Raw genomic sequence first — 9,563 nt, forward strand, 5'->3', positions numbered from 1 at the left:
TGACGGCATAAGTTGATTTGCCGGCACAGTGAGCTGAGGTACCTCAGTCACCGTCAAAACGGATCCTTCTTCCTCGATTGGTGGTTGAACCACTCCTTATTCAGATCCTTCTTGCAGTAGGTCCTGTCCGGTGTCAATGGACGCCTCTGACATCCGATCTTGGTGGATGTCCAAGCCTTGCAGTGCCTGTTGATATCCGTGTCCACCGTCCGTTGGATAGAGGGAGGCTGGACCTGTGCCTGAGGCACAGACATATTCGATTGAGCCTTAGGGAACAGTAGGCACTTCAAAGATTTGTTAGGTAGGTAAGGTCCCGGAGAGTTCTTTTGGAAGCCTCATACTCACCTTTGGTGGGTTTCCCTTTTCCTATCCCTTGACTCCGTAGTTTCACGGATATCTTTTACAAAGCGGTTGGTCAGCAAGGTCAAGCGATTGGAGCGACCCTTCGGGTCCCAGAACCTCAGGGATCCAGATACGATGCGGCAGGGGCATAAGACCTGTACAGTACATCGTATGCTCACAAAAGTTCTTACTCTTGTGGTTGCAGAACACCTCTGTACACGTCACCATTGGCTCCTCCTGTAAGGGAGAAAAGGGTGAATGAGTACTAGGTTGTTTATATGATTGATATATATGCTTAAAATACAGGTCCCAGTACCTCAGGGATCCAGATACGATGCAGCAGGGGGCATGAGACCTGCGCATCTTGTGGTCACAAAAGTCCCTACTTTTGTGGTTGCAGAACAGGACTGCACACTTCACTTTTACCTCCTCCTGTAAGGAAGGAAAGAGTGAAATGAGTATGGGGTAATTTATCTCACTGATAAATTTTCACATGTATAAATAGTACACATTACTATTGTTATCATTGCTTAGGATAGTAAGCTAGAAAGGAAATAGGAAAGACACATATCTGTGTTTCCTCTCCAGGCAATTGCTGTGACCTCCTGCAATATTGTTATTTTTAATTTCCTTATTAGGGGAAATACAGAGTGGAATAACTCTCGTACGTAGAGCTGGAGTCGGTGGATACTAACACTAATTCCACCACTTGTAGAATATTAATACTGAAAGGTAATCATTGGTGTTCCGATGATCTAGGATACATCAGAATGTTGAAGGAATACTTCATCTCAACATTCTCTAATCGGTCTCAACAATGGCCTGTGAAGGGACACAGAGTATGTTGGAAAATTCATACTACTGTATCATTATATACTGTAGTTTTCTAATTGCTGTATTATTATACTGCAGGAATACTGGCTACTGTATTGTCTTTTACTGTAGTTTGTTCCGTAACTGAAATACAGTACAAACCATGCTATTTAATATGGGTAATTACTTTCGGCATAGCTGAAATGACGAGCCATTAGATTTTTAACGAGGGTTTACTACCCCACCACTAGTTAGCGGGGGGTAGGGAGGGGTAGCTTGCTACCCCCCCTCACACACACCTGTGATTTAGCTCACTTTGCTATCGGCTCGGGTGACGGTCGGACTTGTCCGCTTTCCCCCTCGCTTTTGTTGATCAGCCATTATTAATCTTTCTTTGCTTTTTCTTTTTCCAGAGTATTTGTGAAGTTGGCCTCTGCCATCATGCGTAAGTGTCCTGGTTTACCTGACCGCCCTTGTGGCACATTTATGTCGGCAGTCGACACGGATCCCCACATCTTGTGTCCTCATTGTAGGGGCCAACGGTGTGATAGTGTTAACGTATGTGGTGAGTGTAGGGAGTGGTCTACCTCCCAGTGGAAGAGGTTTTCTCGGCGCCGGAAGAAGTAGTCCAAACAGGATATTTCTCCTTCAAAGGTTTCTTTGAAAAGAGAAAATCCCAAGGACTCTTCCTCCGTTGCCCAAACCTCCTCCGAAGTTCCCACTCGATCGGTTTCTCCCGAGAAGCCGGCGAGTGGTAGCGTAGACCGTAGTTCTGTTGACCGATCCCGGGGTGTGGGAGAGGGAGTTGCCTCCCATAGCGAGGCAGCTCCTCCTCCTCCCCCTCCCCCTCCCCCGGAGGAGGATATTTCTTTGACTGTTAATAATAATGATTTATTACAGCTTTGGGCTTCCTTGGGGCTACAGGGTTCGCCCTCCAAGGAAGCTCTGTTTGACATGATCAAGTTGGGAGCAGCTGTCAAACAATCGCCGATGGTAGCAGAGATCGATCCTCTGTCTATCGTCGACGCTGTTGTGACAGAGGCTTCTGATGTGTTATCTCAAACCTCTGCTCCTGATGTTGCTGTGGTAGCTGAAGGCTTAGTTTCCCCCTCTGAACATCCTTCAAGGGAGGAACTAAGTCCTACGGTCTCTCCTGCCGGTGATTCTCCCCCTCGGGGAAGTTCACTCATAGAGACTCCTCTTCGGAGGACTGCTGATGGTCAGCTTGCTGACCCTACTGCCCCCAGAGGGTGTATAAGGCGGAAAGCTCGCCTTCCCCTTCGCCGTAGAGGTCTTCCTTCACCTCACAAGGGTGTTAGGAGGCGCCTCTTCGGCTCGTCATCTTCGCAGTCCTCCGCAGAAGAACCTCGTCGTCGTTTACCGATCCTGCCAGCTACCTCCTTGGACCTCTCCGGAGATCGTTCGCGATCTCCTTCGGTGGAAGGTCGTCCTTACACAGGACACGCCGACCTTCCACCCTCCAGACCTGCTGACCTGCCGTCGCCGTTCCTGGTTGCCGATGCACTGTGGGAGCCATCACACCCTGTTATTAAACAGGCAACGGTCCCTTTGGGGCATAAGGGACTTGAGCACAAGATTGTCTCAGTCCCTTTAGCGCCAGGTACTCCCTGCGCGCCAACGACCTGCAGCAGTTGTTCTTGTCTTAGCGCGCCAGTGCTCACCTGCGCGCGTGCGCGCACTTGCTGTTGATCCTGCTATTACACGCCAAGGTTCTCCTGCGCTCCCACGACCACCTGCGTGCCAGCTCGCTCCTGCAATAGTTCCTGCAATAGCGCGCAAGCGCTCTCCACTAGTTCCTGTTTTAGCGCAACGGCGCTCTCCTACGCGTCAGCGCTCTCCTGCGCCACAGCGCACAAAGGAGGTTCCAGAGATAGCGCACAGGCGCTCACCGGACCTCCAGCGCTCTCCAATGCCTCAACGCGCGACTGCGCACATGCGCACAACTGCTGTCATAGCGCGCCAGCGCTCACCTGCGCACCAGTGCACAACTGGGCGCTAGCACACAACTGCGCGCCAGCGCACAGCCCTGGAGTCTCCTGAGTTAGTGCACAGGCGCTCACCAGGACTTCAGCGCTCTTCAAACCAACAGCGCACTTCTGTGCACCCACATCCTGATGCGCGCCCACGATCTCCTGCGCGCCAGGCACGCCCACGATCTCCGTATCTGGGTGTAGTTCCAGTTGCTCCTGCTCGCCAGCGCTCACCTGTTCGCCATCACGCACAGTCTCCATCGCGCGCCCACAAGGTTGCGCAAACGCGCCCTCATCCACTGCCTTCGCTAGAAACACGCTCCGCGCGCCCGCACGCTAGAGATATTTACAGTGCGCACGCGCGCCCAACGTTTTCGCCCTCATGGGCCCTTTGGCAAGATTCTGCGCGCCCGCACGCACGCGAACAATCGCCTTCACGCTCTTCCAGCCTCCCGCGCGCCACCTGTCATCGCCTGTTCAGGCTGTCTGGCGCCATTGCTTGCCCGCGCGATCTCACGCGCCATTGCTCGCCCCCGCGCGCCATCGCTCGCCCCCGCGCGCCATCGCTCGCCCCCGCGCGCCATCGCTCGCTCTCGCACGCCCTCGCCATTGCCCTCGCGCGCCCGCGTGAACATTCTCCCGCGCGCAACCCAGGGCAGGGCCCATCGCGTGACCGTCAGCGCGATCCCCAGAGCGATCATAGGCGCGATCCCACACGTGAGGCCACAGGACATCACGCGGCCAGGTCATCGTCGTCCCGTTCCCCATCCCGCAAGCGCAGAACAGGGCTCGTCGGAGGAGGGGAGGTTTCCGGATAAGTCCAAGGACTCTTCTTCTTCTGTTTCAGCATCTTTGCAGGCGAACCCTCGTTTGTTCACTCCTCCTAGGGATCGAACGATCCCCTTCCCTCCAGAGGGAGTGACTGACAGCGCGACTGTCAGTCAGCAGCCCTGGTTTGGTACCATTGTCAGAGCTCTCGTGCAGGCTTTTAAGCCTGTATTCTCTGAACTTGGTCACAAATCAGTGGCGGCTTCGTCACCCCTGAAGAGGAAGAGAGGAGTTCCTCTCGTGGTAACTTCTCCAAGACCGAAACTGTCTCCTCGGAAGTCCATGAGGAAGGCTCCCTCTCCCCCCCCAGACTTTCTCTCCCTCCCCTGCGGACGAGGATTTCCCGTCCTCTGGGGAGTCGGGTGAGGCGGGTCATTCCCCCATTGCACCAATGGGGGAACCCCACCTCTCCCCGAGAAGTCTTCTCAGGTAGGGGTTGAGAAGAGTCTTCCACCATCACTGCTGGAGTCCTGTATCCCTCCCAGGAGGGAGCCGAAGGACTTGAAGACTTTGCCTAAGTCTTCATCAAGGATTAAACAGGAGCCAGCCAAGCCCTCAGAGAACGTCTGCGAGTCCCCCCAGGAAGAGCCTCTGGGGACAGGAGACTCTGCTGCCAGCCCTTGAGGAGTATAGCTACAGGAGTCAGAACATGCGTTCTGGCAAGTTCTGACCCTCATGAGGAGTCTCAATGTGTTTCCGGATCCAGAGATTCCTCCTCGTAAGGGCAAGGACACGGTCTTGGACCAAGTCTATGGTACTCAGAAGCCCTCGAGGGCCAGTGCGGCTTTGCCCTGGTCACAGGGGGTTAAGAGTGCCAGAGACAAGGTCGAAGGCCAGCTCTCTGAGCTAGCTTCCTCCAGCCGATCCAGCAGCGGTTACAAGCTCCTCCCGCCTCCTTGCGTCCATCAGAGGAGGTACTTTGAGATCGTGGAGGAGACTTGCTTAGCTCTTCCTTTGCACCATTCTCTGGAAGAGCTTACCGGGGGAGTCCCTCTAGAGAGAGACTCCAACCGGCAGGTCTCATATTCGGCAACAGAGATCCTTAGCCAGGAGAAGGTAGCAAAGTGTGCCATGCAGGCTACTTCGTGACTGGACATCTGGCTAGGGTCTCTGGGCATCCTGGTGCGGTCTGAGGACCTGTCCAAGGAAAGCACATGGAAGGCCTTGGAGACCTTTTTGCTCTCAGGCACGCGTACCATCGAGTTTCTAGCCCACCAAGTCTCGAACTTGTGGGCTAACACTATCTTGAAACGACGGGACGCAGTGGCTGAGAGATTCCATCAAAAGGTCCCCAGTACTGACGTTTGCAGACTCAGACATTTTTCCGTCCTCGGTAAGATTTTGTTGGAGTCTAAGGACGTGGAGCAGGCTGCTGAGAGGTGGAGGAAGTCCAACCAGGATTCCCTTCTCCATAGGGCCCTAACTTCGAGGCCCTATAAACCTCCAGCTACCCAGCAACCACGTCCTGTCAAGAGTACGAAGAAGGCAGCTGCAACAAAGACAAAAGTGTCTAAGCCCTCTCCTGTCAAGGACCATTAGGGCAAAAAGTCCTCTAGGGGAGGAAAGAATCCGTGGCCGCAAACGCTAGGATTGGCAGTCCCCCTGCATGTCCACCAGTGGGGGATGCCTACAAAGTTACGCGACAAGGTGGCAGCAACTCGGGGTCAATCCCTGGACGATTTCAGTAATCAGTCAGGGATATCGCGTCCCGTTCACGACATCTCTACCTCCCCTGACAGTGGATCCAGTGTCGCTGAGCTCCCTTGCCATGAGATCGGCAACGGGGCAAGCCCTTCGGGCAGAAGTCGAGACCATGTTGAAGAAGGACGCTCTCCAAGAGGTTGTCGACGGGTCTCCAGGCTTCTTCAGTCAACTCTTTCTTGTAAAGAAGGCATCTGGAGGCTGGAGACCAGTCATCGACCTTTCAGCCCTGAACAGGTTTGTCAAGCAGACCCCGTTCAGCATGGAGACGGCAGACACGGTCAGACTTACAGTGAGACCGCAAGACTTCATGTGCACACTGGACCTGAAGGACGAGTACTTCCAGATCCCAGTCCATCCGTCTTCAAGGAAGTACTTAAGATTTTGCCTAGACAACAAAAAGTACCAGTTCAAGGTGCTGTGTTTCGGTCTCTCCACAGCACCGCAGGTGTTCACCAGTGTGTTCACCCTAATATCTTCATGGGCTCACAGGATCGGTATACGTCTCCTCCATTACCTGGACGACTGGCTGATCCTAGCAGACTCGGAGGCAGCCCTTCTTCGCCACCGAAACAAGCTTCTGGGACTTTGCCAAGATCTAGGGATCATGGTAAATCTCAAGAAGTCCTCTCTGCTGCCCACTCAGAAACTGGTATACCTAGGCATGATCATAGACACCAATCTCCACAAAGCCTTCCCATCAGACGACAGGATAGCAAGGCTGAGGAAGGTCGCAAGGCCTTTCCCCAGACGAGAAGTACTTCCAGCCCAATCGTGGTTACGTCTCATCGGTCACCTCTCATCCCTGGCCCGTCTAGTCCCCAATGGTCGCCTCAGAATGAGATCTCTCCAGTGGCGACTTAAGTCCCGGTGGAATCAAGGTCACGATTCCCCGGACACTATGTTCCCCATGGGTTCTGCGGAACAGACGGACCTTCAGTGGTGGGTGGCAGACAAAAACCTACGAAAGGGAGTGGATCTTCTCGTCCTCCCCCCGGATTTGATGTTGTTTTCGGACGCCTCAAATAAAGGGTGGGGGGCTCACGCTCTAAACCACAGGACCTCAGGCCTGTGGTCAGAATCAGAAAAATACCTTCACATAAACCTGCTAGAGATGAAGGCAGTATTCCTGGCTCTTCAACAGTTCCAACAATACCTGGTGGGCCACTCTGTGATGGTGATGAGCGACAACACCACAGTAGTGGCTTATATCAACAAGCAGGGGGGTACCTTTTCAGAACAGCTATCCCATCTCGCAGTAGAGATACTGAGATGGACCGAAGTCCACTCGATCGCACTTTCGGCTCGCTTCATTCCAGGCAAGAGGAAGGTGCTCCCCGACAGTCTGAGCAGAGCGACGCAGATAGTGAGTACCGAGTGGTCTTTGGATCGTCAAGTAGCCAACAAAGTCCTGACTTTGTGGGGTTCCCCGACTGTGGATCTGTTCGCTACAGCGCTGAACTTCAAACTTCCGCTGTACTGCTCCCCAGTCCCAGATCCCAAGGCTCTCTAGCAAGATGCCTTCCAACAACGGTGGGACAACATCGACGTGTACGCCTTTTCCCCGTTCTGTCTGATGAGGAGGGTGCTCAACAAGATCAGAATATCGGTCAATCTCTCAATGACCCTAATAGCTCCGCTATGGCATCTTACAGAATGGTTTCCGGACCTTCTGCAACTCCTAACGGAGCTCCCGAGGGAACTCCCTCCACGACACGATCTACTCAGGCAACCACATGCCAACTTCTTTCACAAAGCCGTAGCTTCGCTTCGACTTCACGCCTGGAGACTATCCAGCATCTCCTCACTGAGAGAGGATTTTCGCAGCAAGTTGCGAACAGGATGTCTGGACACCTGCTTAGTTCATCCGCAGGGGTCTACCAGGCGAAGTGGCGAGTCTTCTGTGGTTGGTGTCGTGGAAGAGGTATATCTCCACTCGATGCCACTATTCCAGCAATAGCGGAGTTCTTCGTGTATTTGCGGGAGGAAATGCGCCTTTCAGTCTCGGCAGTGAAAGGCTATCGCTCGAGCCTTAAGTCTAGCCTTCAGGCTTAAAGGAGTGGACATTTCTTCCTCGCTGGAACTTTCCCTACTCATACGGAGTTATGAACTTGCCTGCCCTCAGTCGGAAGTGAGACCTCCTCCATGGAACGTGGTTCGAGTTCTCAGGTCTCTTAAGAGACCTCCCTTCGAACCATTACGCCAGGCTTCAGATCGCCACCTTACTTGGAAGACGGTGTTCTTGCTAGCTTTGGCCTCGGCCAAGCGAGTCAGCGAACTTCATGGTCTCTCATACGACGTCGCCCATTCAAGGGGATGGGGGGAGGTAACGTTCAGGTTCGTCCCTGAGTTTGTTGCCAAGACTCAGAATCCAGGAGTGCCGAACCCTCGGTTCGACTCTCTCCAGGTTTCGAGTCTTCGTTCTGTAACAGATGACCCAGACCATCTCTTACTGTGCCCAGTAAGGAGTCTGAGGCTTTATCTTAAGAGAACGGCTGCAGTTCGTCCCCAGGTGCAAGCTTTGTTTGTGAACACTGGGAAGACGAAGAGTAGGGTCTCCAAGAATACCATCTCGGCCTGGATTTGCAAGGTAATACACCTATCCTTGAATCCTGACCCTCCTCCGTCACGTCGCCCTAGAGCACATGATGTCAGGGCGTAGCTACGTCCCTGGCCTTCAAGAAGAACTATTCAGTGACGCAGGTCCTGTAAGCTGGGGTGTGGAAGCGTCAGACGACCTTCACAGCCCACTACCTGCAAGAAGTGACACACAGGAGACTCGATACGTTCTCTATCGGCCCTGTGGTGGCTGCACAACTGCTGGTCTAAATCTCAGGCTCCTTAATGGACAAGTAGCAGAAGATTAAGGGCATTGTTACCTGGTCTTAGTCTGCATGAATGAAAAGGTTTGTCTGGCCCTTATTCTTTTCTTCTTCCTCCCCTCTCTTGGGGAAAGCAGCATCCTGGGTTCTCTGCATAGCTGACCTCAAACCACTGCAGGTAAACCATGCTTCCTTGTGTTCCTAGTATTAAGTTAATACTGTCATGTCCCCATACCCTGACGAGGTGGTATTAGGAGAGTCCTAGCCTTGAGTTCCATCTAAAGAACTCCTGGTCAACTTCCTAGGACGTGTCACACTGCATACCTTCACACACAGCTTATGTAGGCCGCAGCACTTGCAAAGCAAGACGCTAGTGAGGTGCAGGGACCCCTTATTAATGAGTACTTACACACTCAAATATTGAGTCCCCGGGCAAAAGTCAAAGCCAGTAATGGCCGGGACTTACCACCCTTCCTAAGGGGTGAGTCACCCATATTAAATAGCGTGGTTTGTATTTCAGTTACGAAACAAATGACAAATTTGTGGATAATTTGTATTTTTCCTAACTATACAAACCTTAGCTATTTAATCAAACTTGCTCGCCAGCCCTGTCCCCCGTGAAAGTCCTACCTCTAAGCAAAGTGAGCTAAATCACAGGTGTGTGTGAGGGGGGGGAGGGGGTGTAGCAAGCTACCCCTCCCTACCACCCGGTAACTAGCGGTGGGGTAGTAAACCCTCGTTAAAAATCTAATGGCTCGTCATTTCAGCTACGCCGAAAGTAATTACCCATATTAAATAGCTAAGGTTTGTATAGTTAGGAAAAATACAAATTATCTACGAATTTGTCATTTTGCCGGTATGCTACCGGGTTAGGCTAGCTGACAGAGAGAGAGAAAGCATGTAAAGAAGGACTACCGTATTATTATAGTTTAGTACAATAATTGGGGTTGTAGGGACTACTGTCTCTACTGCCTTCTTTCCAGAATGAGGATTCAAATGGAAGGGGAGGAATACATTGAGTCTAGCTTCCATCTAGCCACAATTTCTGTTGCCGGCTGTATTGCCG

The 9,563-nt window shown here is 52.6% G+C and overlaps 1 protein-coding gene across 1 annotated transcript in view; it reads left to right on the forward strand.

Moving 5' to 3' along the window:
* The window catches only part of LOC137657946 (uncharacterized), a 232,683-nt gene that overhangs the window by 164,247 nt on the left and 58,873 nt on the right, over positions 1–9,563 (forward strand). The gene's annotated exons all lie outside the window — the stretch shown is intronic.

The sequence above is a fragment of the Palaemon carinicauda genome, chromosome 18 (genome assembly GCF_036898095.1).
Source record: "Palaemon carinicauda isolate YSFRI2023 chromosome 18, ASM3689809v2, whole genome shotgun sequence".
In the NCBI taxonomy this organism is placed as follows: domain Eukaryota; kingdom Metazoa; phylum Arthropoda; class Malacostraca; order Decapoda; family Palaemonidae; genus Palaemon; species Palaemon carinicauda.